Genomic DNA, 24588 nt, shown 5'->3' on the forward strand with positions numbered 1-24588 from the left:
ACATGGTGAAACCCATCTCTATTAAAAATACAAAAATTAGCGAGGTGTGGTGGCATGCACCTGTAGTCCCAGTTACTCGGAAGGCTGAGGCAGGAGAATGACTTGAACCCAGGAGGCAGAGGCTGCAGTGAGCCAAGATCGTGCCACTGCACTCCAGCCCAGCAACAGAGCAAGACTCTGTCTCACAAAATAAAAAAAAAAAAAAAAAAAAAAAAGGAAAAGAAAAGAAAAAAGAAAAAACTACTCTAAAATTCATATGGAACCAAAAAAAGCGTGAATAGCCAAGACAATCCTAAGCAAAAAGAAGAAAGCTGGAAGCATCATGCTACCTGACTTCAAACTATACTATGGGGCTACAGTAACTAAAACAGCATGGTACTAGAACAAAAACAGACACATAGACCAATGCAACAGAATAGGGAACCTAGAAGTAAGGCTTCACATCTACAACTATCTGATCTTCGACAAACCTGACAAAAACAAGCACTGGTGAAAGGACCCTTTATTCAATAAATGATGCTGGGATAAATAACTGGCCATACGCAGAAGATTGAAACTGGACCCCTTCCTTACACCATATACAAAGATTAACTCAAGATGAATTAAAGACTTAAATATAAAACTCAAAACTATAAAAACCCTGGAAGACAACCTAAGTAATACCACTCTGGACATAGGAATAGGCAAAGATTTTATGACAAAGACGCCAGAAACAATTGCAACAAAAGCAAAAATTGATAAATGATATATAATTAAACAAAATAACTTTTGCACAGCAAAAAAACAAAAAACAAACAAAAAAAACTATCAACAGAGTGAACTCACAACCTACAGAATGGGAGAAAAGTTTTGTAAACTGCATCTGACAAAGGCCTAATATCTAGCATCCATAAGGAACCTAAACAAATTTATAAGAAAAAAAAACATTAAAAAGCAGGTAGATGACACACTTTTCAAAAGAAGACATACAAGCATCCAAAAAGCATATGAATAAAAGCTCAACATCACAGATCATTAGAGAAACGCAAATCAAAACCACAATGATATACCATCTCCTACCAGTCAGAATGGCTATTACTAAAATGTCAAAAAATAACAGATGATGGTGAAGTTGTGGAGAAAAATGAATGCTGTATACTGTTGGTGGGAGCGTAAATTAGTTCAGCCATTGTGGAAGACAGTGTGGTGACTCCTCAAAGACCTAAAGACAGAAATACCATTTGACCCAGCAATCACATTAACGGGTATAGACCCAAAGGAATGTAAGTTGTTCTACCAAAAAGACACATGCATGTGTATATTTATTGCAACTCTATTCACTAGGACATGGAATCGACCCAAATGCCTATCAGTGATGGGCTGGATAAAGAAAATGTGGTACACATACACATGGAATACTATGCAGTCATAAAAAAGAATGTGATCATGTCCTTTGTGGGGACATGGATGGAGCTGGAGGCCATTATCCTTAGCAAACCAAGGCGGGAACAGAAAACCAAATACCACATGTTCTCACTTATAGGTGGGAACTGAATGATGAGAACACATGGACACACAGAGGGGAGCAACCCTCTTAGAGGGCTGGGGGTGGGAGGAGGAGAGGATCAGGAAAAATAACTAGTGGGTACTAGACTTAATACCTGGGTGATGAAATAATCTGTACAACAAACCCCCATGACACAAGTTTACTTATGTAACAAACCTGCACACATACCCCTAAACCTAAAATAAAACTTAAAATAAAAATCAGGACCAAAATTTTTCTAGCATGAATTACCCTGTTATAAGTGAACATCCTAGAACAAACTTTCTCTACATCTCTGTCTGTATTTCCCCATGCTTTATTCATGAACCAACGTTTTTGAGGCTCTTGATACATATTGTCAAATTGTACTCAAGGAAGATTGTACCAATTTCTGCTTATCTGCTGGTTTGATTTTCTTTTTCTTTTCTTTTCTTTCTTCTTTTTTTTTTTTTTTTTTTTTTGAGACAGTCTTAGTCACACAGGCTGGAATATAGTGGCATGATCTCTGCTCACTGCAACCTCCTCCTCCCAGGTTCAAGCGATTCTCATGCCTCAGCTCTCCTGAGTAGCTGGAATTACAGGTGTGCGCCACCATGCCCAGCTAATTTTTGTCTTTTTAGTAGAGACAGGGTTTCGCTATATTGGCCAGGCTGGTCTTGAACTCCTGGCCTCAAGTGATCCTCCCGCCTTGGCCTCCAATTTTAGTTTTGAAGGAAGTTTGCCTCCTTCCCTCAGAGTGTTTCATAAATTGAAATTCTAGGGCAAATTCTAGGGCAACCTGTCTGTAACATGTGATGGAGTCCTCCGTGCACTTACAGGTGCAGGTGAAGAGATAGGTTAGACCATCTCAGGAGTGCTTTCCATCCAAATACCTATGACTCCATCCATGAATCAAAGACTGCTCTCAGGAATCCTCAATCTCCAGCCCTCTGATTCATTTAGGTATCCAAGGATTTTTTTTTTTTTTGGCACTATTAACATGTATTTTATTTATTATAAGCTCCAATATTTAAACTGAACCAAATAAACATTAACTGAGGAAAAAGATTTGGTGTTTAGTCTGGCAACAATAAAATATCCAGCTTGGAATAGGCAGATAGGACTTCACACATCTCATGAAAGGCCACAGTAAGGTGTATCCTTACTTTGGATGTGTCCAGGTTAGGCAACAAATCCAAATTTCTCAATAAGGTAAACATTTGGTAGCTTTTAGGATGGCTTAGTGTCTGATTTCCCTTTTGACATTTTGTGGGGGAATTTCCTACCATATGAACCTTGAAACAGTGTTTTCCTTTCTCCCAAAAGCCAAATACTGAATTTCCCAGCATCCTTTGTACTAGGGCAAGGGCATGGGGTCCAAACTGGCAGAAGCAGAGTGCTCACTTCAGACATAGAATTGGGAGCTGGCAACTCATGAAGCAAGATAAAGGGAATTATTTCTGCAGCCACAGCAGTAGTACCAACATCCAGTTTTCAAATGGCTGCAGTGGTGGCAGCAGCAGCAGCCCCCAGGGTCCAGAGCTAGTGGTACTGGTGAACAGTTCTGCAATGTGGATTTGGCTATAGTCTTTAGAGCATGTATTCCAAGCCTGTTCCTGCCCTGTTTTCCAAGCTCGTCCCCTAACTTTCCCAGTGATTCTATGACCTCCCTGATATCCTTCTGATGAACTTCTTTTCTGCTTAAATCATTGTGTTACTTGCAATCAAGAGCTCTGATATATTAATATTAATAGCCTCTTCAGTCTTAGTGTGGTCATCTATAAAATGGGATTATGGGTGCTGCCTCAGAGTACTGAGAGGAGAACTAATGAAAGAGCACATGAAGGCCCCTAACACTACATCATGTATATAGTAGAAGCTCAACACAACGTCTAGTGGATTGTCACACTTATTTGCTATTTTGGGCCTCTCAGTTTACCTTAACCATGGATATCAGGGTGTGTTGGGGAGAAGAAAATCAAGCCATTTTACTCACAGTTGTAAATATCACCATCATTGTCTTGATTGTGGCGGTTATTCATTTATCGAATGCCCTATTGCATGCCCAGCACTGTGCCTGGCAACATATATATCCTGCTTCTAATCCCTGTAACACTGCAAGGTACATATCCTTCTCATTTTTCAGCTAAACAATCTGACTTTACAAATGGTAAGTTTTCACAATGAATTTAAGCCCAATGGAGCAGAAACTGCGCAAAAGGAATTGTGCAAAAGTTTACAGCCTTCTCAGAAAAACTAAGGAACTTGAAATGCAGCTATATTTAGACATCCAGACATAATGAGTTTAACCATTTTGACCGAATCAGCACTATTAAATGGTTTGGTTGAGGTTTCAGACTAGAAACCTTGACCCAGAATCCTGTGACTTAAGTCAAAGAGACTGAATAGTTATGCCTCTGTTTAGACCCTGGAATTTCAATGGGTGCAGATGATGTTTATCGGAATCATCTTGAGAATTCTTTCAAACCACACATACCTGTCCTCCCCTCCTCCCCAAAGAGAAGGGACTGAGTGGCAGTTGCTGATACAAGAAAATCCTGAGACCAGACATAGATACCCTGCAACCTGGGGAAACAGAAGGGAATTTTTCTTTTCCCATGAAGACTGATAGTCCAGCTTTACTGTCTCCAGGCACTAGGCAAAAAAGAAATTTCAAAGGTCAAAAATAAAAGTACTTGTTTTGCACAATGCCACTGGAGTGACACTGCAATGGCGGGAAAATGTGAACTATGTGAGGGAGGGCGAGTTTCGCATGCAGGCAGACAGGCTCTTCTCAATGCAGGGACTCCAGAGCCCCAGGCGTCTGGAACCCACCAGGCGCCTTCACCCACCCGGGGAAGCCTGGTGCCTTTGCATGTCTTAAAAGTTAGTCTATATTTTGGCTCCTGGAATGAAAAATCACACCAAAAGAAATGCCTGATTTTTATTAACTAACCTCAAAAAGAGTCTTTCACTAATTCTGGGGAAAGTATTTTGCTTGAGTGCTATCCCACTTTGGCAAATGTGATCTGGAGGGGTTGGCTCTAAGGGGTTTTGCACTGGGCAAATGTTTGAGCACAAACACCCTGCTGACTCCAGGGACAATTTAAAGGTAAGGGAAGAGATTTCCTTGAATTGATATGGTAGAGCCAAAATAAATGGCTACTCCTGTTCTCTTGAGAAAACATTATTATGATTTTTTTTTTTTTTTTTTCACAGAAGAGATCCCTGATGCAATTGACCAGGGGAGCACTAGGAGGCCTGGTTCGGGATTCAAAGAGGCTGGGCCTAGTCCAGAAGCCTCTGAAGCCGGTTGCTTAGCCGCCATGTGCCTGGAGCAAGGGAAGGGGCGGAAGTGGCTTTGGATCTGCGCCACCCTCGCAGCATGTGAACAGGCCTGGGTTTTGACAGATTAAAGATGGCTGCTGCAGACAGGGCAGGAGTGGGTGGTATCAGAGCTTTTACCCAAAGCTCTCCGTCAACGGCAGCAAAGTGAAAACGCACATGGACAATCCTGGATCAGCAGCAAAGATTTTGGAAGGAAATGTTAGTGAAAAGCCAGAGCAGGAGGCCAGAGCAATAAATCAGGCCGGGAGAAGTCTGAGTTGAAGGATGCTGCTGCCTGGCCTATCACTCCCCGGCCAGCGGAAGCACACGTGGGTCACAGCCGGCGTTGACTCTAGCACCCTGCCAGCTTATTCTGGCTCCAAGAAAATGAGAACATCTTGGCTAAAGATGTTGGGGACAGTGAGTGATTTTCAGTAAAAAAAAAAAAATTTACTCGAAGGGAAACCAAAGGCCTGGGGCCTCTCACTTTAGACAAAGGCGCTAACTAAAGCATGGTGGCCAGGAACTAAGGCTCACAGGAGAAGAAAAGCTGATGGAAAAGAGAAAAGCAGGGGAAAGAACCAGTCTCCATCTTTCAGGGATGTTTTCTTGGGTACCACACTGATGATGATTTTTAGAAAATTAATAGTAAAACGCCAACAAAAACTCCCTAGTCGCTATTATAAGGTGGTTAAAAGCTCAGGATTGATTTATTAATTGATTATTTGAGACAGAGTCTTGCTCTGTCACCCAGGCTGTAGTGTAGTGGCACAATCTCGGCTCACTACAACCTCTACCTCCCAGGTTCAAGCAATTCTCCTGCCTTAGCCTCCCGAATAACTGGGCTACTGGCACGCAGCACCATGCTCAGCTAATTTTTGTATTTTTAGTAGAGACGGGGTTTTACCGTGTTGGCCAGGCTGGTCTCAAACTCCTGACCTCAGGTGATCTGCCTGCCTTGGCCTCCCAAAGTAATGGAATTACAGGCGTGAGCCACCACACCTGGCCCAAAAGTCCAGGATTTAGATTCAGACCTCTGAGCCTCAATTTCTTCATCCATATAACAGGTGCAATAATTCCTGCTTCACAATGCAAGGACTGTCCAAAGCACAGGGCCCTGGTGTGGCAGCTGAGATCATTTGTAACCACTTCAGAAAAGTGTTTCCAGAAATCATGGCAGTTAATGGGAAAGAGGCCTCATTCTTCCAGATTTCTTTGTGAATGGCCAAGGAGAAAGCAGAGAAAAATTAGCTAATTGTGTTGTTAAAAAATTGATCCACATTAAAGAGAGAGAGAGAGAGAATCCACTTTGTTCTTCTCAGCCTCTGCCTCTTCTAATTTAACTCACCTTGATGCCAGAGTAACCTTTATAACCCCAGATCTCTCTGACCAGGTCTTTCCTTTGTCCAGAATTTGCACTGGTTCTTCACACTCTAAGGGAAAGGTCTTATACACTGCAGCCCTAGCCTCCCATTCAAGTCTCAGGCACCACCTCCTGTGGTTCTCATGCAGGGAGGAGCTGGCCCTCTCCCTCCACTATGTCCGCATCCAGGGGCTTTTGGAAATGATTGGAAGCCTGTGCTTGTCACTGCAGGCGGGCTTGATGGGGAAGGGACGTAAACTGTATGAGGTGTAATTGCGGTGTGGGCAGTCTATCACCGTCCTGTACCAAACGCCAATAGCAGCCCTGCTGAAGAACCCTGGGCCCCTGTGAAATAGAGTTCATGCCTCTGGTCTTTGTTCCTGCTGTGTCTCCTGCCTAGAGTGTTCTTGCCTTCACTCCACTCCACCAAACTTGTTCTTCCTCAAAGGCCTAGTTCCAAACTGATCTCCACTAGGAAGCCTTCTGAGGGGGGGATCAGTCCATCTACACCCCCAGCAGCAGAGCTACTGGTTTGCTCCTAAGTACTCCTCTGAACCAGCCACTGTGGGGCCCCCATTCACACTGGATTAGTTGACACATCTACCTCCCACTTCCCAAGGCTTGAGAAGTGGTCCTTCTCATCTTTGCACCCTCAGAGGCTAGCACAGTGCTCAGTACTTACTGAAAAGAGGAAGGAATGATAACCTCCAGCTGTTCTTCTTGTCCACAAGCACATGTCAACAAAGTCTGCAGGACAGGACTCTGTCTTCTCCAGGAAACAGCACAGGAGTCTTGCAAGATTAACTGAAATCGCATTGCTAGCATGCTCACACTTCTTCGTTGAGAGCTAGGTTGCTGAGACATCTGCTCTTTATTTTTTTCTGTGAATTGAGTTATTTTTTCTGGGTCATTAAAAGTTGTTTAATTTGGTTAATACTGGGTCATTAAAAGTTGTTTAATTTGGTTAATACCTTATTTATTTAATAATAGAGTCTACCCTGGAAGTCAAGTTCAGGAACTGGGAGGCAGGGTTGCTATTTCTTTGATAGAGATCTCCTTGGCTCCAGTGATCTTAGTGCAGGCACACTCTAGGAAACAGACTCAAGTTGAACATTTGGATTCCTTGGGGAGGTGCTATCATGGTGGAGACAGACATATAAATAGCTATATATGAAGCAGAAGGTTGTTAGTGCTAAACAGGGAGAAGCACAGTGCCAGAAGAGAAGTGCTAAATAACATGTGGTGAATGAATAGAAACCAGCAATCAGTTTGAGAATAGAGGAGGCAGCAGAGACACAAGTCACTCAAATAATGATCATCTTTGTGTTAGCTTAGAAGCTGGTCCAAATTGTGATTATGACATTTGATTACTGACATTAATTACTTACTAGATTCATGTCCTTCCATCCATTGTGCACAATGCTATGGGTTTAAAATTCTGAAAATGTACTTCCTGTCTTCTCCCCAACACTTAACTTTCAATAACCTCCCATAATCTATAACCCAAACTCTTTAGCCTGGCATCTGAAGGTCTCTCCCAGTTCCCTACTGTGAACCAAGTCCTCCTCCCTGCCTTCTGCCACACCCCTGCAAACTTCCACTTTAGGCAAAGTGATCAACTGACTGTCCCCAAACATGAAGAGAGGCCCTGTCACCTTTGTGAATATGATCATGCTGTTTCTATTACCTAAAACATCTTCTTTCCCTCAACTCCTCCAAATCCTGCCTTTTCAAGCTTCAATTTCCCCAGTACACTCACTTGCTCAATTTCCCAAAGCCAAAGCCTCCCAAATGGTGCCATTTATTTTTTCAGCCAGTTTCAAAGCTATAAATTGGCAACCCTTGCATTCAATCACTTCTGATTTGGAGGACAGATCCCATGATCCAAACATAGTTACCTGGTGCCACAGCCCTCAGCAACACCATGAGCAGGCTAATGTTCCTGAGAATGAAACAGAAGTTGAAAAAGCACACAGCAAATTGAGCCTGATTTTTCCTTTTGCTTTTCTTGTCGTTGACAGGTCTCAAACTATCCTGGACTTAGTCAATTTAAAAAGAGCTTTGACCAGGCGCATTGGCTCACACCTGTAATCCCAACACTTTGGGAGGCCGAGGCAGGCAGATCACCTGAGGTCAGGAGTTTGAACCAGCCTGACCAACAAGGAGAAACCCTGTCTGTACTAAAAATACAAAATTAGGCCGGGCGCGGTAGCTCACGCCTGTAATCCCAGCACTTTGAGAGGCCGAGACGGGCAGATCACGAGGTCAGGAGATGGAGAACATCCTGGCTAACACGGTGAAACCTCGTCTCTACTAAAAATACAAAAAATTAGTCGGGTGTGGTGGTGGGTGCCTATAGTCCCAGCTACTCGGGAGACTGAGGCAGGAGAATGGCGTGAACCCGGTAGGCAGAGTTTGCAGTGAGCCGAGATTGCGCCACTGCACTCCAGCCTGGGCGACAGAGCAAGACTCCATCTCAAAAAACAAACAAACAAACAAACAAAATTAGCCAAGCATGGTGGCACATGCCTATAATCCCAGCTACTCAGGAGACTGAGGCAGGAGAATTGCTTGAACCCGGGAGGTAGAGGTTGCAGTGAGCTAAGATTGCGCCATTGCACTCCAGCCTGGACAACAAGAGCAAAACTCCATCTCAATAAAAAATAAAATAAAACGTTGGCCAGGCGCAGTGACTCATGCCTGTAATCCCAGCACTTTGGGAGGCCAAGGCGGGTAGATCACCTGAAGTCAGGAGTTTGAAACCAGCCTGACCAACATGGATAAATCCCGTCTCTACTAAAAATACAAAATTAGCCAGGCATAGTGGCGCATGCCTGTAATCCCAGCTTCTTGGGAGGCTGAGGCAGGAGAATCGCTTGAACCCAGGAGGCAGAGGTTGCAGTGAGCCGAGATCGTGCCATTGCACTCCAGTCTGGGCAACAAGAGTGAAACTCCGCCTCAAAAAAAAAAGAAAAAAAAAGAAAAGAAAAGAAAAGAAAAGAAAGAAAGAAAGAAAGAAAGAAAGAAAGAAAGAAAGAAAGAAAGAAAGAAAGAAAAATAAACTAAAAAGCTTTATTCCTTTTTACAAAGTCCTGTTGGATAGGAACCCAGGTTCGAAACCTTGTCCTGTGGTGGTTACAGGGGAGATACTGAGACCACGTGGCCAAGGATATCACCCAGGACAGCCTGGGGCTCCTCAAATCCATCCCAGAGCATGGAAGCACAGACCCAGGCAGTCTTCTGGGTGGCCTGAAAGCTACCCACAGAGGTAGCCATTCCTGTCCCCACCATCCAAAGACTCAAGTGAATCCTTCTTCCCTTAAGGTAAAGTAAGGCCTAACATCAGAGGAATTGACTTCCAGACCATCCCCACTACCTTCTAGACAGGTGTACCCAGTTAAGTCATTTAACCTCTGGGCCTCAGTTTCCTCAATCATAAACTACAGATCTAGCCCATACTTCAAAAGACTGTTTAAGGATTAGAGCTAACACATGTATACATAAGAATATTGATAGAAAGAATTTGATAGGTAATTGCTAGTTAGGGTTCCCTCTAGACAGCTGTTGGGAGTCCTAAAAACTAATGCAGAGTGACATCCATATAGACAGGAAGTCACCAGGACACAGCACAAATCCATGGTGAGTGGAATACCGGACAGCTTTGCATTGAAATGCTGTCTTCTTTGCCGGTCTCCACTATCCTCAATACACATGCGTGCATGCGCACACGTACACACACACACACACACACACACACACTCTACAGTCAGCCTTTCCTAAGCTGAATGGGACCTTCTCAGCCTGACACCCTCAGAAGTCTTGTTTCTGTCATTTTCTCATACATCTGCCTTGTATTCTAGAGTCACTGCCATGTCACTTTTGTCCCTCGAGAATCCATATCCCCTTCTCACTGTCCTACAGATAAGACCAAAGGGTGCAGACCGGACCACAGCTCCCATTTCCATTCCCAGATTTCCTCTCTTGATGTGTCCCTACAGAAATCTCTCTTACTTCCCACCCGACCCCCTCCTGACAGACCCTCAGCCATCATTCCCCTGAAGTGGGTTCTCCATAAACGCTTTATGGGTGAACAAAAACTCCTGTCATTATTCACTATCTTACAAGCTCTTTAAAAGAATGCCACCAACTCCCCTCCTGTCCTGGCCTCATCAGGAGACACGCAGCGCCACTATACAGGGCAGGTCAACCAGAAACAGAGCCGTAAAATCTGGGCAGCCCAGTTCAGCCAGCCACAAAAGCAGTGAACCTTGTTTTTCCTTCCAGCCTCACAACCCCACCAGGAAGACAGACCACCTTTAACTAGGTCAACCAAATTTCACAGTCTTCACCCCATACTTTCCCCCTTTATCATCATGGTTCTCAGTTCTTGGTTGGAGGCATTAAATTTATTGTGATGATTTATGTCTGGATAAAAGGAAAAATCTCATCAATTCTTGACTGAACTGAAGAAGACCTTCTTGTATGGAAAAACATACCATTCAGGACAGCAGGATAGCCTCGGACCATCTCTGCTGGGGGATTTTTCTAAAATGAGTCCTAAGCTGGCTAAAGCTAAAATTTGGGCAACTTCGAGATAAAAGTCAGGACAGGGAGGAAACTGCTTTTGAAAAGCCAGTCTCATTTAACTCATGAAGAACCATCCGTCACAGGACTTGACCTTCTCACCCCATCCCTTCCTCTCTGCTTCCACAAATGACCAAGCGTAGCTTTCCTCTCGTGACCCTGCAGACCAATCCCCTGGTAAACAAAGAGGGATAAACAGCTGCCATATAAAAACACCTTGCTTGGACTGACTCCACTTGCCCCAAATGGTCTGCCTCAAAGTTGTCCCTTTGCTTTTACACACTGCAACCTAAAATCCAACGAGAAACACATTTCTTCGTAAGAAACGAAGCATAATACGTTGATGCAATATGAAATCTCATTCCACGGTATTGAGGATTTCACTGGGTTTAAGCTGAAAGACACCCTAACCTAAGGAGGCATGTTATCTTGTTTGCTTTAGCCCCAACCCTAAAGCTGCAAACACAAGGCTGACGAAACGAGGGGATCTTGAACTGAATTTGAGTGTGCGTGTATTTATTAATAGACAAGTGAGAACACAGCATTATTCTCATTCCTGTGAAAATTTCACTCCACCTACACTTGTGTAACCAGGTCAAATCAAGCCTGAGTTATATGAGAACGTGGATTCTAACTTTAACAAATACATAAAGTCATGACCCTTTTGTTTTGATATGCTGCCTGGTCCAGACAGGCAGAAAAGCCACCACTAAAACCAAGAGGTATACAAGACTTCACAATTTATTAAGAAGATTAGTTGGCTTTAGTTTGTCCACTAATGATTAGTCACTGAATGCGCATTCCCTTGGAAGCCTCAGAGGTCAGGTAACTCAAGGAACAGTTTGGTTTAATTTTGTTTCCCTCTTTCTTTTTGATACGTCACTGTGCTCTGGAAATTAAGGGCTGTTTTACCTAAAACCATTCCTAACTATATTATATACAATGTGACAAGCCCACCTTAAATATTGTATGTTTATTCACCTTCCACTATATTTGTAGAACTGCCTGCTGTGAAATTACAAAGTTCATGGTTCAGCTGAACTTTTGAACTCAAGTGAGGATTTGACACAGCAAAACAATCTAAATGAACCCAACACGAAGTTTTCATAGTCGAAACTGCTTTTCAGCCTATTGTCTGGGGTAATTGGGTAGGAAAGTTCTTTATTGATGTTGTAAAAACTACCAGTTTAATAACAGGCAGAGGGAGTGGAGAGGAGATGAGTGGATGTACCTTGGAGCGTCTAAAATCACGCTTCTTTGCGAGTTCACTGAACTCTACCTGACCCCGTGAGGAAGGTCTCCCCAGGACAACCCAACAACTCTAAGGTTTGTGACCAAATGGCTGCAGCCTGCCAGCTCCCAATACCTCAGTGCAGAGTGACCTTTCAAATGCCACATAAAATAATAAGAATATTCATTTAAAAAAGAGTAGCTGGCACAATGCATTGAATGACTACCAAGGGCCAGTACCAGGTACACACTTCTTCATTAAATCTTCACAAGAACTGTGCCAGGCTAGGATTGCCGTCTCCATTTTATAGATGAGAAAACTGAGACCAGAGACATTAAGCAGTTTGTCCAAGATCATACAGCTGATATCTGTGCCTTAGTTTCCTCATCTGCAAAACAGATGTTGGACTAAGTGATCTCAGAGTTGAGGTTTTAAGTGCTGGCTTACATGCATGCGGCAGTCAGAGAGGGAAATTCCATGTGGAAGACAGAAGAGCTTTCATTTACTGTAATCCCAACACAACCTGTGAAGTAAGTTGAGGTAGGATAACCTCAACTTTATTGAAGAAATTGAGTTTACATGGGTTAGTTGACTTGCCCAAGGTCACACAGGTGGCAGGAGCAAAGTTAGGATAAAATTCCAGACTCTAAAGCTTATGCTTCTTCCATCTCTTGACTGCAAAGTCAGTGTGATGTCCTTTGGGTCTCTAGCTCCACATTAAAAATTTCGATTGAGTTTGAGAGTGAAGGTTGGCAGGCTAAGGGTGGGAAGGAGGGTTTGTTTGTACTAAATATCAGAGTTATTGCTTCAGAGTTTTTATTCTAAAAAACAAAAGCTTCACCTCTTGGATTTGGGAGTAATTGTGTCCAAAAGCTCTCCTACAGTGTGGTGCTAACCCCTGCTATCCCTGGTCGCATTGCCTTTGGTGTGACTGCTCTTGAGGAAGCCAATGAAGAAAACCTGCTGCACATTAATAATTGAGAAAAAATGCATAAAATGCTTAGTCTAGTTATTTAGTAAATGCTTAACAAAGTTACCTATTACTACATTTTGGTTACTCCTACTTGAAAAATAAGAACACAAGGTCCTCCCACTCCACATCCTGGCCATTACCAATGTCCAACAGGACTTCTCCCTTACATTTTATATATGCCTAATATATAGCAATGTGTACATTTGGGGTTTTAAAAAATTTTATTATTTTGTATTTTAATTGGACACTTTATCTATTTACATGTAGCTTAATTACTAGTTTATGTGGGTTTAAGGCTGCCATGTTATAGTTTGCATTCTCAATTTTCCTACTTGATTTACATTCCTTTTGTCTTCTTTTGGATAAATAAAATACTCTTTTATTATTCCACCCATGCCACCATTAGTTTGGAGATATGTACACTATATTAAGTTTTAGGGGCTACCCTAGTGCATTAGTCTGTTCAGGCTGCTATAACAAAATATCCATAAAATAGGTAGTTATTTCTTATAGTTTGGGAGGCTGGAAAGTCCAAGACCAGAGTGCTAGTGGATCTGATGACTGGTGAAGGCCTGCATTTTGGTTCATGGATGGTACCTCCTCACATGTCTTCTTGTGATGGAAGGGGTAAGGGGTCTCTCTCAGGTCACCTTCATAAGGGCACTACTCCCATTCATGATGGCTCCATCTTCATGATCTGTTCATCTCCCACCAAAGGCCTCACCTCCTAACACCATCACATTGGTGATTAGGTGTCAACATGAATTTTGGGAGGACACAAACATTCAGACCACAACACCTAGAGATTATAACACTCATCCTTGATTTATCAGGTTCTAGTGTTGATACTTTTACCCATTTCCTATTACTCTCTCCTTCATAATGTTATACCACGATTTTGTATTTTAACTCTACATCTTGAGCCTTCCTACATATTATAACTGTTTCATATGAGTAATACGCATTTAGATTTACCACATATTTGCCTTTTTTCTTACTTTTTGAATCTCTGACCTTCCGTGTGAATTATTTTTCTTCTGTCTGAAGAACACTCTTTTATATTTCCTTTCGTGTAATCTGCTGATGATACATTTTCTTGACTTTGGTTATCATTCTTAAATGATATGTTCCTGGCTTTAGAATAGCAGGTTGGCAGTTATTTTCTTTCACTACATTAAATATATATCCCATTGTTTTCTGTCTGCCATTGTTTCTGTTGTGAAGGCATCCATTATATTTTTTGAGACGTTTAGTATTAGTCTAAATGTTGCTTTCTCTCTAGCTGTTTTTTGTTTTCTGTTTTTGTTTTTCATTTTATTGTGTCTTTTTTTTTTGAGACAGGGTCTCACTCTGTCACTCAGGCTGGAGTGCAGTGGCATGATCACGGTTGACTATAGCCTCAACCTCCTGGGCTCAGGTAATTCTCCCACCTCAGTCGCCCAAGTAGCTGGGACTACAGGGGCCCGCCACCATGCCTGGCTAATTTTTGTATGTTTTGTAGAGATGGGGTTTTACCATGTTGCCTGGGCTGGTCTTGAACTCTTGGGCTCAAGCTATCCTCCTGCCTCCGCCTTTCAAAGTGCTAGGATTATAGGCGTAAGCCACTGAGCCCAGCCTCTCTGACTGTTTTTAAGATTTTGTTTTGTGCTATGGTTTGAATGTATTCCCCAACATTTATGTGTTGGAAATTTAATCCCCCGTAAAAGAGTGTTGAGAGGTGGGATCTTTAAGAGGTGATTAGGTCATGAAGACAATGAATGGATTAATGTCATTATCATGAGAGTGGTTTGTTGTAAAAGCGAGTTTGATACTCTCTTGCTCTCTTGCATTCTTTCGTCCTGCTTTCCACCATAGGATGACACAGCACAAAAGCCTTTGCCAGGTGTGGGCTCTTCAGTCTTGGACTTTCCAGCCTCCAGAACTGTAAGAAATAAATCTCTTTTCTTCATAAATTACCCAGTCTCAGGTATTCTGTTACAGCAGCACAAAACTGACTAAGACATCTTGTCTTTTTTTTTTTTTTTTTTTTTTTTGAGATGGAATTTCGCTCTTGTTGCCCAAGCTGGAGTGCAATGGTGCCATCTCAGCTCACTGCAACCTCCGTCTCCTGGATTCAAGCAATTCTCCTGTCTCAGCCTCCTGAGTAGCTGGGATTACAGGTGCATGCCACCACGCCCAGCTAATTTTTGTATTTTTAGTAGAGATGGGGTTTCATCATATTGGTCAGGCTGGTCTCGAACTCCTGACCTCAGGTGATCCACCCACCTTGGCCTCCCAAAGTGCTGGGATTACAGGCGTGAGCCACTGCGCCTGGCCTTGTCTTTGGTTTTTAGCAGTTTTACTGTGAAGTATCCAGGTGTGTTTCTTTATATTTACCTGTTTGGGGTTAAATCTGCGACTTGATGATTTTATCAGTTTAGAAAAATTCTCAGCCTTCAACTTCAAATAATTATTTCTGCCTTGTCTCCCCCACTCTACTTCTGGAATTCCAAATCCTCTCATCCTCTGTGTCTCTTACTCTCTCTTCTGTATTTTCTATCCTTTCTGAATTTTTTGTGTTTCATTCCAGATCTTTTCACTGACATATCTTTTACTTCATTAATTCTCTCTTCAACAGTATCTATTCTGTATAAAACCTATCAATAGTATTAACAATTTGGGTTACTGTATTTTTCAGTTCTAAGTTTTCTGCTTGGTTCTTTTTCAGATCTACCAAGTCTTTTATTATGGTTTTCAGGTCTCTGACAAAATTCTCAATCTTGTCCTTTTTTCTTTGAATATTAAGCATAGCTATTTTAAAGTCTGTGTTCAATAATTTCAATATCTAGAGTCTATATGGGACTGTTCTATTATCTGTTGTTTCTTCTGATTTATTTTGTGTTGTCTTATCTCCATGTGTGTCTGGTTATTTTTTATTGTGTGCCACATGTTGTGTTTGTAAAACTATTTGTAAAATTATTTTGAAGGCTAGGGTATTATCTTCTTCTAGAGAGGGTTTATATTTTCGTATTCCAGTGCTTAGGTGCACTAGCAATCTAGGCTTACCCTAATCCAATTTCTTGGACTGATACCATTCAAAGCTGGACAGAGAAAGCCTAAAGTTCACCTTTACACCTAAGGTGTAGCCTCTCAAGATCTTACCTCAAAGAGATAGTAGTGGGAGGGGTTAACCAATCACTTTTTCAGGCCTTACATTCCACCTTTTGTTCCCTTAGCCCCATGAGACTGTTAAAAGAAGAGGTCATTATCTCAACCACCTCTTCCAGATTCCACAAACACCCTAAATGCCAGAATTACCTTTCTGGATTTCCTTGTTTTCTTAGGTCTTATACCAGTAGTTCTTCACTATCTCTATGTCTTTCTAATGTCTACACAGAGTTTTTTTAAAAAATATAGTTTCTTTAGCTTTTCTACTTATCCTCACCAGTAGCATTGGTCCAAACAGTGAAACATTTTTTAAAAGTATTTTTAATGAGGCCGGGCGCGGTGGCTCAAGCCTGTAATCCCAGCACTTTGGGAGGCCGAGACGGGCGGATCACGAGGTCAGGAGATCGAGACCATCCTGGCTAACACGGTGAAACCCCGTCTCTACTAAAAAATACAAAAACTAGCCGGGCGTGGTGGCCGGCGCCTGTCGTCCCAGCTACTCGGGAGGCTGAGGCAGGAGAATGGCATGAACCCGGGAGGCGGAGCTTGCAGTGAGCTGAGATCCGGCCACTGTACTCCAGCCTGGGTGACAGCGAGACTCCGTCTCAAAAAAAAAAAAAAAAAAAAAAAAAGTATTTTTAATGTTCTTTACATTGAGATTGTTCTTTTTCTAGATTTTTTTTACATTAAAATCCTTTTTCTTTTAGAAAGTGATGATCAGAGCAAAATGAAACTTTTTTGTTTTGTTTTTAATCATATTGACCAAAATTAATGTCAAGCTAATAGCAGTTCCCAAAATTCCTTTGAAATGTTAATGAGTCATAAAACTTATAAATTCAGGAACACCTACATTATTATAATAAATCTATAGAGTAGGCACTATTATTATTCTTACTTTACAGATGAGGAGACTGCTTCACAGAAGTTTTATAATATAATTCTAGCCAGGGCCGGGTGCCATGGCTCATGCCTGTAATCCCAGCACTTTGGGAGGCCAAGGCGGTGAATTACCCAAGGTCGGGAGTTCAAGACCAGCCTGACCAACATGAAGAAACCTCATCTCTACTAAATACACAAAATTAGTTGGGCGTGATAGTGCATGCTGTAATCCCAGTTACTTGAGAGGCTGAGGTAGGAGAATTGCTTGAACCCGGGAGGTACAGTGAGCCGAGATTGTGCCATTGTACTCCAGCCTGGGCGACAAGAGTGAAACTCTATCTCAAAAAAATTCCGGCCAGGAGCGGTGGCTTATGCCTGTAATCCCAGCACTTTGGGAGGCCAAGGCTGGTGGATCACCTGAGGTCAGGAGTTTGAGACCAGCTTGGCCAACACAGCAAAATCCCGTCTCTATTAAAAATACAAAAATTAGCCAGGTGTGGTGGCACACACCTGTAATCCCAGCTGCTCAGGAGGCTGGGACATGAGAATCACTTGAACCTGGGAGGCAGAGGTCGCAGTGAGCTGAGATTGCACCACTGCACCACATTCTGTGTGACGGAGTTTTGAGATGGAGTCTCAAAAAAAAAATTTCATAAAATAATTTCCTTAGGATTATGCAAGTAAGGGCTAAGTCAGATTTTAAATCCAGGCTTATCTTCCTTTAGCAATTGGGGGTTAATTTTTTAAGTTTTAAATTTTCATTAAATATACACGATACGGTTTGGTTCTGTGTCTCCACTCAAATCTCATCTCAAATTGTAATCCCCATGTGTCAGAGGAGGGGCATGGGGGGAGGTGACTAAATCATGGGGGCAGACTTGCTGTCTGCTATCTTGCTGTTCTTGTAATAATGAGTGAGATCTCATGACATCTGATGGTTTAAAAGTATATGACCCTTCCCCCTTCACTCTCTCTTTCTCTCCTGTCACCAAGAGAGGACATGTCTTGCTTCCCCTTTGCCTTCTACCATGATTGTAAGTTTCCTGAGGCCTCACCAGCCATGTGGAACGGTGAGTCGATTAAACCTCTTTTCTTCATAAATTACCCAGTTTTAGGTAGTTATTTAGAGCAATGTGAAAACGGATTAATACAATACATAAAATTTACTATTTTTTACCATTTAAAAATGTATAGTTCTGTGGTATTAAGTATATTCACACTGTTGTGCAATTATCATCACCATCCCTCTCTAGAAGTTTTCCCTCTTCCCCAACTGAAACTCTGTACCAATGAAACACTGATTCTCTATTCTCACCTCCCTCTAGCCCGTGGTAACCACCATTCATCTTTCTGTCTCTATGAATTTGACTACTCTAATTTCCTCATGTAGTGAAATCATATAATATTTATCCCTTTGTGACTGGCTTCTTTAACCTAGCATAATGTCTTCAAGGTTCATCCATGTCATAGCATGTGTCACAATTTCCTTTCCTTTTTTTTTGAGACGGAGTCTTGCTCTGTCACCTAGGCTGGAGTGCAGTGGTGCCATCTCAGCTCACTGCAGCCTCCGCCTCCCAGGTTCAAGGGATTCTTGTGCCTGAGCCTCCTGAGTAGCTGGGATTACAGGCATCTGCCACCGCGCGTGGCTGATTTTTGTATTTTTAGTAGAGACAGGGTTTCCCCATATTGGCCAGGCTCGTCTCAAACTCCTGACCTCAGGAGATCTGCCCACCTCGATTTCCCGAAGTGCTGGGATTACAGGCATGAGCCACTGCACCTGGCTTTTCCTTCCTTTTTAAGGCTGAATATTTTATTGTTGTATATTTCATCTCTTGTTTATCCATGCATCAGTTGATGGACGCTTGGGTTGCTTCCACCTTAACTTTTTTATTTGCAACTTATTTTATTTGCAAATTTGAGTATGTTCATCTATTCATTTATTCATTCATTCAACAAATATGTATTCTTTCCTATTATAAGCTCAGGGGTTTATAGCTATGACAAGATAAACAAGGTTCTTACTCTCACACAGATTTTATACTGGTGGGAGAAGCAGATGATAGACAAGCAAGTGTATAAATTATCAAAAATCATGCAGTATGATATGTGATAGGCATAGAATTAAAATAGAATGATGTTATAGTTAACAAGTTGGAGGCTACTTTCAACAGGGTGCTCAGGGAAAACATATCTGAAAAGATAACATGTGAGCAAAAATTTGAATGTAAGAAAGGAGCCAACACCAGGCAAGGTGGCTCACACCTGGAGTCTCAACTACTCAGAAGACTGAAGTGGGAGGGCTGCTTGAGGCCAGGAGTTTGAGACCAGCCTGGGCAACATAGTGAGACCCTGTCTCTAAAAAAAATAAAAATAAAAATAAAAAGGTAAGCTGGGCATGGTGGCACATGCCTTGTAGTTCCAACCACTCAGGAGGCTGAGGCACACTTGGGTCCTGGTGGGTGAGAGGGAGAATGGGGATCAGGTAGGAGTGGCAGGCAATGCTTTTTAAGATAGGATGATAGGGAGTTTTGATTTTTTTCCTAGTAGTAGTAGTAGTAGTTTTTCTTAGTAGTATAATATGTAGATGCCCCACCCAGATCTTCTCAGCATTCATATGTAAACAACAAAGTTGCTTACTGCAAACACCAGTGCCTGTCTACCTGAGGACTGCATGCAAAGCAAGCCAGAAGTTCCAGGGATCAATGCACCTGGAAGCTGCTCTCTGGTAAGGCATTGGTGGATAAATACCACCTGCACTGCTGGATAAATACAGGGAGTTGGTGGATAAATACCCTACCCTATACCTTTGTTGGGATAACTCTGAGGCATGGCCTTACTCTCTTTCAGAGTTCCTTGGCAGGACTAAGCTCCAGTTGTAACTTGTAACTTAACACACCTTATTTGGCTTCCAGGTTTCACTTCTCTGCTCCCTTGCAGGTGTTTCCTGGGATCACCTCCCAAATAAACTATTTGCCTTAAAAACCCTTATATTGGAACCTGCTTCTGAGAGAATTCAAAGCAAAAAGATAGGAGTCATTAAAGGAAATATAATTGTATTTTTAAAGAATCACTTAGGAAGTTCTGTCTGTTTCTAATTCTGTCTCTAGTTCTGTCTCTTCCTATTAAAAGTATAGACACGACAAAATAAAATGATAGTTCAAAGTCGCTAGAGAGAGATAAAAAAAAACAGCAGAAACTGGAGGGGATAGACACTTAAAGAATGGAACTGAAATGGATGAAATCTACTTTTATATAAAGTTTCACCTGAGGGCATTCCTCAGTCTGAGTGGTGCAGAACAGAAGTAGCTCAAGCAGAAAATATCAGTTTTATCAGGCTGAGGAGTCAGAGTTTGGAATTCAGGGCTGTCACAGCAGCTGAAAATTGAAGGGAGAAATTCCCAAAACAGTGAGTCACAGAAGGGGAGCATCAAATTTTCCATAGAAATTATCCTTCAATCCTTTACTAACCCCTGAGCTGTGCATGCATGGGGAAGATGACAAGAAGTCCAGTGGAAAGCAACAACCAAAAGACTGAAAAAGACTGAGCAGCTATCCAGTGCTGGGGATCTGGAGTTTGAAGTTCAAGTTCCAGCAAATCAGATAGTTGGTAAACACTCCAAGTCTTCCACTGAAACCCAGAAAGGCCATATTTAGGAGGAACTTCAATCCTTAGGAGTAAGGATCATAGCACAGTGTAAAGGCTATGTTCTAGATCTAAGGGCAAAGTCCAAATAAACCAACTCTAATGAACCTTATACCATGCCTTCACAGGATCAAGGTGATTTGTCTGCTGGAACTACCTTAAATCAATACTCCTTAAAGAAAGAAAATAGAACCCAGCAGCCATATGCAGAAGATTAAAACTGGACTCCTTCCTTATACCATATACAAAAATTAACTTGAGGTAGATTAAAGACTTAAATGTAAAACCCAAAACAATAAAAACCCTGAAAGATAACCTAGGCAATACTGTTTAAGTCATAGCCATGGGCAAAGATTTCATGACACAGACACCAAAAGCAATTGCAACAAAAGCAAATTTGGCAAATAGGATCTCATGAAACTGAAGAGCTTCTGCACAGCAAAAGAAACTATCATCAGAATGAACAGACAACCTACAGAATGAGAGAAACATTTTTTAAAATTATGCATCTGACAAAGGTTTACTATCCAACATCTATAAGAAACCTAAACAAATTTACAAGAAAAAAAAAACATTAAAAAGTGGGCAAAGGACATGAACAGTTTTCAAAAGAAGACATACATGTGGCCAACAAGCATATGAAAAAACTCTCATCCCTGATCATTAGAGAAATGCAAATCAAAACCCTCATGAGACAACCATCTCATACCAGTCAGAATGGTGATTATTAAAAGGTCGAAAACTAACAGATGCTGGAGATGTTGTGGAGAAAAACAAATGCTTATATACTGTTGAAGGGAGTGTTCTACCATTATGGAATTAGTTCAACCATGTGGAAGACAGTGTGGTGATTCCTCAAAGACCTAAAGACAGAAATATCATTCAACTCAGCAATCCCATTACTGGGTATATACCCATAGAAATATAAATTGCTCTACCAAAAAAAAAAAAAAAAAAATCCTATTCACAATAACAAAGACATGAAATCAACCTAAATGTCCATCAATGATAGACTAAAGAAAATACGGTACATATACACCATGGAATACTATGCAGCCATAAAAAGGAATGAGATCATGTCCTTTGCAGGGACATGGAAGGAGGCTGGAGGCCATTAGCCTCAACTAACATAGGAACAGAAAACCAAATACCACATGTTCTCACTTATAGGTGGGAGCTAAGTGATGAGAACACATGGACACATAGAGGGGAATAATATGCACTGGGGCCTCTCAGAGGGTGAAGGGTGGGAGGAAGAAGAGGATCAGGAAAAATAACTAATGGGTACTAGGCTGAGTGATAAAATAATCTGTACAACAAACCCCCATGACACAAGTTTACTTATGTAACAAACCGGCACATGCACCCATGAACTTAAAAGTAAAAAAAAGAAAACAGAACCCAAAATATCTATGGTGTACCACAGTCAAGCAAAAGTTACTAAATGTATGAAAAGGCAGATAATGTAATTAAGACATGAAAAGAAATAAAAGTAGTCACTAGAAACATTCAAAGGTGACCAAATGTTATAATTAGTAGACAAAAACCTTAAAGTAACTCTGATAAATATGTTACAGAATTTTATAGGAAAAGAGGAATATAACAGATGAGAAATGGGGAATTTCAGGAAAGATATGGAAACTCTAAAAAAGAATCAAATGAAACTCACAAATATGAAAAATAAAATATTTGACATAAAAAATTTATTTAAGATTCACAGTAAATTTGGCAATACAGTAAAAAAATTTGTGAACTTGACAGGTTAATAGAAATTAAACAAGGCTGGGTGTGGTGGGCCTATAATTCCAGCACTTTGGGAGGCCAAGGTGGGCAGATTGCTTGAGCCCAGGAGTCTGATACCAGCCTGAGCAACATGGTAAAACCCTGTCTCTACCAAAAAAAAAAAAAATACAAAAATCAGCTGGGCCTGGTGGTATGTGCCTGTAGTCCCAGCTACTTGGGAGGCTGAGGTGTGAGGATGACTTGAGCCCAGGATGTGAAGGTTGCAGTGAGCTGGGATTGTACTACTGTACTCCAGCCTGGATGACAGAGACAGTGTCTTAAAAAAAAAAAAAAAAAAAAAAAATTAGCCAGGTGTGGTGGTGGGCACCTGTAGTCCCAGCTTCTCGGGAGGCTGAGGCAGGAGAATCACTTGAACCCGGGAGGCAGAGGTTGCAGTGAGTCGAGATCACGCCACTACACTTCAGCCTGGGTGACAAGAGCAAAAACTCCATCTCAAAAAAAAAAACCAAAAAAGAAAGAAAGAAAAAGAGGGGAAAAAATTAAACAAATTGAATAACAGAAAGAAAAAAGGTTGAAAAAAAAAAAAAAGAGTCATGGTGACTCATCAGAAAGTATTAACTAGCCTAACATATGGGTAATTGGAATCCCAAAAAGTAAGAGAAAAAAAGGAGTGGGTAGAAAAACATATAAATTTGAAGTAATATTGGCCCAAATTTTTTCTTCTTTGATTGAAAGCATCAACCCACATACCCAAGACATCAAGGGAACTTCAGGCTGAATAAAATCAAGGAAAGCCACAATTTGTGATTAAGACAAAGATGCATATTATAGTCCCTAGAACAACCAGTAAAACAATAAAACCGAAAAAAAAAAGCTAAACATTTAATATAATAGAATGAAACACTGCTTTTTTTTTAAGTTAGCTCCCCAAAAGGCACAAAACTAGGAATAGAGAAACAAAGAACAGAGGTACAAATAGAAATACAGCAGGATTAGAGACTTGAACCCAATCATATCAATAATTATATTAACTATAAGTAGACTAAACACTCCAACTAAAAGTTAGATATTATTAGATCCAACTATGTGCTGTTTACAAGAAACACACATTAAACACAAATTGAAAGAAAGAAAATAGTTATTGTACAAACACTAAGCATGTTAACATCAGATAGAGAATACTTCAATACCTTTGACATGGATTACCAGAGATAAACACCAGAGATAAAGAGAATTACTTGAAATAAAGAGGGACATTTTACAACATTAATGAAGAAAATATAACAATTTTAACTGCATATACATCTAGTAATGGGGTCTCAAAATACACAATGCAAAAATTGACAGAATTAAAGGGAGAAATAGATAAATCCACAATTATGTTTGGAGACTGTAACACTTTCTTTCTCAGTAATTGTCAGAACAAAAAAGGCATAATGTCGAAAGAACATTATTAAACAACTGGGCCCAACTGACATTTATAGAGCACTGAACAACTGCAGAATACAAATTACTTTCAAGTACACACAGAACATTCACCAAGACAGGCCAAATACTATGACCCAAACTTTAAATTGAGTATTGGACATTTTCTGTTCTTAAAAAGTCTCCTACTACCCTTCCCTATTGCTTCTCCTAATTGCACTGCAATTGCCACCCCCTCTCTTCTCCAGCCTCTTTTCTTTCTTTTCCTTTATGATGATAATCAATTTCGTTGTCATATTTGTTTCCTTGAACTTTGCTAACTCATGCTTTCATTATCTCATCTTCTGCCTGAAGAGGCTTATTGAGTTATTTTCTTGAACAAAGACGGTTTCCTCCCTAAGGGGAATTTTTGTTCCTTGTGATTAAAAAAGAAAGTTGTCCCCAACTTTCAACTAAACTTAATTTTTTTGTGTAGAGGGGGCAGGGACAAGGTCTCACTCTGTCACCCAGGCTGGAGTGCTGTGGCACAATCATGACTCACTGCAGCCTCAAACTCCTGGGCTCATGTGATCCTGCCATCTCAGCCTCCCCAGTGTCTGGTACTACAGGCAAACACCATCATGCCCAGCCAATTTTTGTATTTGTTGTAGAGACAGGGTCTACCTATGTTGTTCAGGCTAGCCTCAAACTCCTGGCCTCAAGCAATCCCCCCGACTTCGGCCTCCCAAAGTGCTGGGATTATAGGCGTGAGACACCACACCCATCCTAA

General features: G+C 41.3%; 1 pseudogene; it reads left to right on the forward strand.

Annotated features, from left to right (window-relative positions):
* The first annotated feature begins 5116 nt into the window (after positions 1 to 5116).
* The window catches only part of LOC111552215, an 80907-nt pseudogene continuing 61435 nt past the window's right edge, over positions 5117 to 24588 (forward strand).

This window comes from Piliocolobus tephrosceles, chromosome 9, assembly GCF_002776525.5.
Source record: "Piliocolobus tephrosceles isolate RC106 chromosome 9, ASM277652v3, whole genome shotgun sequence".
In the NCBI taxonomy this organism is placed as follows: domain Eukaryota; kingdom Metazoa; phylum Chordata; class Mammalia; order Primates; family Cercopithecidae; genus Piliocolobus; species Piliocolobus tephrosceles.